Genomic DNA, 8595 nt, shown 5'->3' with positions numbered 1-8595 from the left:
GTCATGAGTGATTGCAGATACAGGTACATGGATGAGACATGGCGCGACGATGAACGTGATGAGTAAGGAGCACATTCCTAGAGACTTGCTCACAAATGGAGGAACACATGAAGCATACCAAGTAGCAAGCGAAGGAGACACATGTGCACGCATGAACTATCAAGTGAACACCAAGACCATTGAAGACTCTGTGAACTCTGCTATGCAGAGGTGAATCTATGGTACACCACAGACACACTCATCACTCAACAACATGAAATATCAACATGAACAACACAACTGTCATGTGCATACCTGCAATGGCATGTCGAATTGTGTTATGAGTTGCCTCGGCCACATCACTACTTTGGGTTATAACTGTGTAATCAATGTAATGTAACATGGAAGTCCAAGAGACCCACAATGAAGTCAAAGAGTCATGTAAGTTGAAGAGTCATAAGGGAATTCGAACAACCACTAGGGTCAGGTTCACCCTTGGCTATATATACCCCTCATTTGTACATGCAAAACACTTTTCATCTTGGCTCCTCCCACATAGCCTTGAGAGTCTGTACTCTTTTCCTTGAGGAGCGAGCAATGGCTCCAACACCTCGCTATTGGGGTAAGTGATGTAATTGTGTATTGATGTGCTTTGAACTTTCACTTAATTCAGTAGCTTGTTAATAGGCCAACACATTTTCACACATGTATTGTATTCATTTTTAAGACTATTCTTTGGATGCTTGTAACGAATGTTGCTTTAACTTGTATTAAGACAGTTGAAGTATTTCAATTGTTCTAGTACAAATATTGTTGGAAATGTGTTTTGTCAGTTTCTAATGATGTCTCTCTCGCCTGGACTATTCCAATGGACACTCGATGAATTCATTCTCGTAAGCTTGTTATAACTACCATCACACTTGTGTGGACTATTCCATTGGGTGTTGTACGTGTTATCTATTCACCTCGTGTTTGTGACTGTCGCATCTGTGTGGAATACTCCACCGGAAGTTGCACATGTCCTGCTATGTTGTGTGTCTCTAACAGAATTGGGACTATTCCCTTTCGGCTTGAGGCTCACTCTCACCCTCTCCCTCTGTAATGAAAGAGCCTTGACACAAGTGACACTAAGCACTCACCAAGCACATGAACCTCGATGTTTGAAGATAAAGTAAACCACTCTCATGTGCTGACAAGCAAGAGCTAAGGAAAATGTTTAAGATAATGGAAATTGGGCCATCATACTGGATGGGACTCCTACACCAAACGGTGTGAGGTCTAGTTAGGATTTCATACCAAGTATATCCCCTGAATGTTGGCAAGTCAATCACTGTCAACCATTCTATAACATCCGTCTGAATCCATATAGGTGCATATTCTTTGTCGAGTCTAAAGACCTGATCGGTTTCATTGTCTCCAAACATGGGATAAGGGTTGATCTCGATAAGGTAAAGGAAATTACTCAATTTCCTAAATAGAAATCCATCTTACAAATCCAAAGTTTGCATGGGAAGGAAAACTTCTTACGACAATTCATCATGAATTACGTTGAACTAACGAAAATATTTATGCGCATGCTTAAGAAAGGAGTAGCATACTTGTGGGATGATCAAGCCCAATGATCATTTGATGCCTTGAAAGAGGCACTCATATATGCCCCACTACTTAGTCCTCCTAAATATTTGTGTGACTTTTTCTTATACCTGGCTGCCTCACCATCCTCCATTGGTATAGTGTTGGTCCAAACTCACAATGATCTCAGTGAGCATGTGATCTATTATCTTTCGAAAGGCCTAGCTAGGCCCAAACTCTGATATTCACATGTGGAAAAACTATCCTTGGCAATTGTCTTTGCTATCAATCACTTCTGACATTACATACTGCTATGACAAACTACTATTATTGCCCTAGATAATCCCACGAGAACCATTCTGTCTCATCAAGTCATCGGAGGAAAATTTTCCAAATGGATTGTGATCCTCCAACAATTTGATCTGGTTTTCGCCACTGCCAAGACTAACAAATCCTTAGTCTTCATTGAATTATTGTCGGACCTTCCCATAATCAACCTGGATGAGGTAGCCCATGATCCTCTACCAGATGAATTTGTCTATCTAGTTGGCTCAACTAATCCTTGGTATGGAGACATTCTTTTCTACCTACAAACACATCAGTTCCACCCAGATCTCTCATCAAACAACTGCAGTCACATCTACCACCAAGACAAGCACTACTTAGTGTTGAATGATAATCTATATTATCATGGTGCTAACTCATTTGTTCGACATTGTCTCACTCATGCCAAGGCACAACACGTTCTAAATGACTGCCATGCTGGGGCATTTGATGGTCATCTTTTTCACATGGCTACCGCCGAGAAAATTTTGCGCACAACATACTACTGGCCAACCTTGTTTAAAGACTGTATTACTATAGTCCAGTAGTTTCATCCTTGTCAAATATTTACCAAGAAAATGCACGCACCCCCCGCCCCTCTTCACCTAGTTATCTCCATCAGACCCTTTGCTAAATGGGGCATTATGTTCTGTGAAAACTCCTCAAACCGAATTCTCTACTGAAGAAACTGATGATATTTCTCCTACTTGTTAGATTTACATGAATAAGTTATTTGCAGTTTCCTATGACAAACATCAAACTACATACGCTGCATCCTACACCACTTAAATACTATTCTGAAACAAGAAACAACACAAATGACATAGTTATTTGTGGACAAATGTCCCTGGAAAAACCCAATGAGGGAAAATCGATGCAGCAGATCTGAGGGTTTTTATTATTAAGAAGAATTTATTTTTGAATACAATCTCTGGATGCCTTACTGGAAATCCAGTACATAGAATATCGCTTGGTAGAGGAAATTAGTGAGATTACCTTACTCTACACTGCAAGTCCCTGTTGATCTAGCAGCTGAACCAACGAGTTCCCTGACTACTTCTGCCTACCCCTGCGTGGGCCTATGTTGGACTCTAAGGCACTAAGTCACCTCTGTTGGGAATAAATTTTCTTTCTCAAGCTGATTCCAAACCTTCCAGATCAAAACATCCAACTCTCCAACAAATTCGGACCTCTGCATGGAAGTCTTCTCTGTTTCTCTACATGGGCCCTGCTTGAGCCCTTTCTGGCTCTGCATGACCCTCTCTGTGAATTGCGCTGCCTCCTCTGTGTGTCTCTCTACCTATCTGCTAAGTATTCTTGGATCTGGAGAAGATACTCTAGCCAAAACGCTCTCTTCCCCTCTCTGCGTGATCACTACGAAATCACTGCACTACCTCTAGCTTCAATAATTCAATCTGGTTGATCAACTCTTTGTGTATCTTCCAAATGACCCTCAAGCCTTCTTAAATAATCTTCTCGTTGACATTCAACAACCCAGATTATAAGCTAATCAATGTCTAAGATCATTTATGCGTGATCCTTGTCTTCTTCTAGAAGTTACACCCACAGTTCGATTAATACACATTAATTATTTTAATTTCCTAATTTTAGACTTAGGGTCCCATTAAAAATAATTAATTTTTTTAACAAAGCTATCTCCGGTGGAATTTCCAAAAACTCTTACTGGGTTCTTTGGAATACGTGTGCCCAAGCCTTGCTACAAAATTTGAGACTTAGATCACATCCGATGCTACCAGAAATAAACACTCCCTCTTAGCGAGGAATGTGCTCTAGCAATGCCTCCCACTGAAGCATCACCCTGACTTCAGAACATCGTCCTCTGCACTGATAATGTCTGACATGCTATCCACCAACTACTATGCTACTACTGAAATTGTACTGCTACTGACACTGCCACTATCAACACTGCATCCATATTACAACTCCCTCTAAAATTCTGCATCCGTGTTGCTGCTGGCACTGCCATTGCCAACTGCCCCTCCATTGCACACTATTGCTACTACTACATCAGCAATGTAAAATCATCCCAAATTACTGAACAAGTGTTTAGCATAGATGCATCTCGATGCTAAAGATATGACTGCTTCCATTCCTACACTATCTCTCTGAAGCTACTGCATTTTTGCTGCTACTACAATGTGCCTCCATGCTTTGCTGTAACTCTGCACTACACTGCTCAGAATTGGCATTCTAGCCACTGCATCTGTCACTCCAACACTCCTCTACACCATTTGACACTTAGTCCATCCTGTTACTACTGTTATGGTCTCTCGTAGCAAGGTATTGATTCGAGAGGTGGACACCTCAAGGATCCTGCCCATCTGTAGATTTTTCAATCTACAACTCAAAATCATCCCACCTCCCTCCTAGAGGTATCTCGTTGTCATCGAAAAATCCTCCTCCTCGATCTTCATGGGTGTAGCCTTTGGATCGTACTTATCATCTTTGTTCTTCTTCCCGAGAGGACATTGTGTTGCGTAGTGACCCATATCACCACACCTGAAGCATTTGATCTTCGAGATGTCCTTCTTCCACCTCCACTGCTCCTACTACCCCTTGGATGTAGGGATTACATTCTCTTCCTCCTCCTTGGGCATTGACCCACTACTACTATTTCCGTCAAGGTTACACTTGACCAAGTCTCTTCTTAGCTCCTCTTACTTAAGAGTTGCCCACATCTCATCCCAATTTGGCAAAGTCAGCCTACCCAGGATACCCTATACAAAGACTTACCAATATTTAAAAATATAGTTTAGGGCTAATCTTACCAACTCATACCCTTGAGGTGTAGACCCCACAACTTCTAACTCGTCCCAGGTCTCCTGAAGCTTCATGAGGAACGGATCTATGCGCTTCCCCTTCTACATATGTGCAGATCTCAGTTTCTACTCTAAGTACATCTTTCGTTGCTCATAATATCTTTGATATTGTGTTGCCAAGGCATCCCACATCTCCTTAGTAGTCCCTCTACTAGCAACGTGGCAAACCATGTGATCCTTTACTCCATCAAGGATCATCCTCTTGGCCTTCTCCATTTTTTCTTGGTACTTCTTTAGTGGTTCTAGATCTGCAAGCACAACCACCACACTATCGACATAGGTCTTGAGAGAATGCTCATATAGAAGCAATGCCATGATTTCCTTCTAGATGACGTACTTGGATGCTCCATCCATCTTGTCATGATCTCTCAGGCCACTGGTTTCCATCTCTACCACGAAAAATGTCGAACTACTCCTCTCTACTTCTTACTACTACTACTCAGCTAATAAGAAAAAAAACTTCTCAGCGAGAAGTCTATTGAGGAAAAAATCCCTCACTGTGCTTCTCCTCTCTATTTTGACATCTTTCAGCTGAAAAATCTACTTGCTGAAAAACTACATCCCACTAGCTCTTCCTCACGATGAGGCTCAATGCTACTCCCTTTGCCACGACAAGATTTTGATCTAGAAGCCCTTCCTCTCTGTCAACTCACCCAAAGAGAGACTTTCCTTGAAAATTCAACCCTCCCGACTTGGACTACGTAAACCCTCTAGGGATTTGAACTGCTACATCCTGTAACTATTTGATCTCCTTCTCTAGTCAGCATTGGGTTCTCTGGCATTGTTCTTCTTGCTTCACCTGCATTGCTCCGATACCATATGAAAATGATTGAAACTGAAATCCCTACTACAACAACTGATGATATATCTCCTACTTGTTATATTTACATGAACAAGTTATTTGAAGTTTCCTACAGAAAACATTGAAATACATACAATGAAGCCTACACCATTTAAATAATATGTCAAAACAAGATACAACACAAATGACACAATTATTTTTGGACAAATGTCCTTGGAAAAACCCAATGCAGGAAAACCGGTGCAACAAATCTGAGGGTTTTTATTATTAAACATAAATTATTCCTGAATACAATCTCTAGATACCTTGCTGACAATCCAATACAAAGAATATTACTCGGTAGAAGAAATAAGTGAGATTACCTTACTCTACACTGCAAGTCCCAGCTGATACTGCTGCTGAACCAATGAGTTCCCCAACTACTTCTGCACTGCCCTTGCCTGGTCCTGCATCAGGCTCTAAGGCACTATGTCACCTCTGCTGGGAATCAATTTTATTTCTGGATTTGATTCCATCCCTCTTGGCTCAAAACATCCAGCTCTCCATAAAATTCAGACCTCTGGGTGGAAGGCTTCTATGCTTCTCTGCGTGGGCCCTGTGTGAGCCATTCTTGGATCTGCGTGACCCTCTCTACCCATTGCGTTGCCTCCTCTGTGTGTCTCTTTTCCTCTCTGCTAAGTATTCTTGGCTCTAGAGAAGATCCTCTAGCCAAAACTCTCTCTTCCCCTCTCTGTGTGATCACTACGAAATCACTGCACTGCCTCTAGCTTCAACAATTTGATCTCACTGATTAACTCTCTCTGTATCTTCCAAATGACCCTCAAGCCTTCTTAAATAATATTCTCGTTGACATTCAACAACCCATATGAGAAGCTAATCAATGGCTAAGATCATTTATGCTTGATCCTCATCTTCTTCTAGAAGTTACACCCACAATTAGATTAATACCCATAAATTATTTTAATTTCCTAAGTTTAGACTTAGGGTCCCATTAAAAATAATTAATTATTTTAATAAAACTATCTCCAGGTGGAATTACCCTAAACACTTTCTAGGTTCTTTGGAATACACATGCCCAAGACTCCCTGCAAAATTTGAGACTTAGATCACATCAGATGCTACTAGAAATCAAAAAATTTGTCACTTGTAACCCCACTTCCTTTGATGGACACAACTTCATTATTATCGTTGTGGACTACTTTAGGAAATGGGCTGAAGCCATTCCCACTTTTCAGTATGATGGAGAAATCGCTACGTTATTCTTGTTCAATCAGGTAATCTATCATTTTGGCATGCCTCACATGATCGTTACAGACCATGGTTCCCACTTTCAAAGCCATATGATGTCTGACTTAACATTGTTTCTAGGGTTTAAGCAAGAAAATTATTTCTCCTACTACCCATATGCTAATGGCCAAGTGGAAGCCGTCAATGGCGTCCTAAAAACCATGATCCACTGGTAATCATAAAACCTACTAGCACTGCATGTTATATCCTGCTCTTTTGGCATACAGAACGTCAGTTAAAACTGCTACACGTTTTACACCATTTAAACTTGCTTATGGCCTAGAAGCAGGTCTTCCTATCGAGTGCCAAATCCCCTTGCTAAAACCAGTTGTTGAACTCTTGCCTGAAGCCACTGTTGAAGAAGAGCGCTTGTTGTCACTCAATCAACTGTATGAGACTCGTCAACATGCCGCACTAGCTGTCAAAGCCCATAAGCATCGAGTCAAAGCCCAATATGATAAAAATTTCAAGCCTTAATCTTACCAAGAGGGCAACCTCATTTTACTATACGATCAAAAGCATGATCTCTTGGGGGCAGGAACGCTTCAACCATTATGGGTCTATCCATATGTCGTTACCAAGTTCCTTTCAAAATGTTCTTATGAACTTCAAGATTGCGATGGAATTCCACTAGCGGAGCCCTACAATGGGCTATATCTAAAAAAGTATTATGCCTAGTGTTATACTGGGCATCTGCTTTGTAATTTTATGTATATAAGTTTTGTTTATTTTGGTGTGTGTAGATTTTTTTTAGCTTTCATGGGTATTTGTCTCATACACGTATCTCTTTGCATAGATTTCTTCATCACCCTTACCATATGTCAAATATGCGGATGGTTCCAGTCATCACACACGGCACATTGCATCAGCTGCTTGGGTCCTTTATACACTTGAGTCAGAACTACTTAGTTTCAGGGGAGTTTTTCTTGGTGCTGCCACCAACAATATTGTCAAGTACATGTCCATGATCAAACTCCTTACTGAAGCCTCATCTTGGGACATCTCCAATTTGGTGGTCAGGTTAGACTCCCAGCGAGTCGTTATGAAAATGACTAATCACTATCACATTCGCAATCCAATATTGTTACGTTATTTTTTAAGGGTGCGACTTTTGGAACGTCAATTTGAGTTTATTACATATGAACACATTCCTAGAGAATCTAATGCATTAGCTGACTCGTTGGAAAATTATGTATTTGATTGGAATCTGTCCCATTCTTTATAGTTACATGTATGAATGTAAAATTTTCATAGTTAAAAATTTACAAAAAATCAAAGCAAACACATACACCATTAATCGCCAAAAAATATTTGTATATATATATATATATATATATATATATATATATATATGTATATATATATATATATATGTATATATATATATATATATATATATATATATATGTATATATATATATATATATATATATATGTATATATATATATATATGTATTGAGTCTAGTCTTTTTTGGGTGTTTTAAGTACAAAATGGCTCTGCTAAGCCTCACTATGACACCTTCTCGCCAAACCCTACTCCTGTTGAGCCTACTACTCATGGTAACAAATGACTGCTCTATCTAACATCCTAAGAGGCATCAAAAACTTCTCTGGCACACCCACTGTGTGCCACTACATATGAGCCAGTATCTCTCTCATGGGAAGAGGTGACACACCCATGCTCAATCCTTCAAGGTTCCTAGCAACACTGAAGAGAATTTGTGTGTCATCTCCCTCTTCGACGACTGCCGCACCTTCTGCTACTACAACCCCAGGTAGTTGATCACCCT

The sequence above is a fragment of the Pinus tabuliformis genome, chromosome 7 (genome assembly GCF_031772625.1).
Source record: "Pinus tabuliformis cultivar Carrire ecotype Pingquan chromosome 7, CPIR1, whole genome shotgun sequence".
In the NCBI taxonomy this organism is placed as follows: domain Eukaryota; kingdom Viridiplantae; phylum Streptophyta; class Pinopsida; order Pinales; family Pinaceae; genus Pinus; species Pinus tabuliformis.
Note: the sequence above shows the minus strand (reverse complement) of the source record.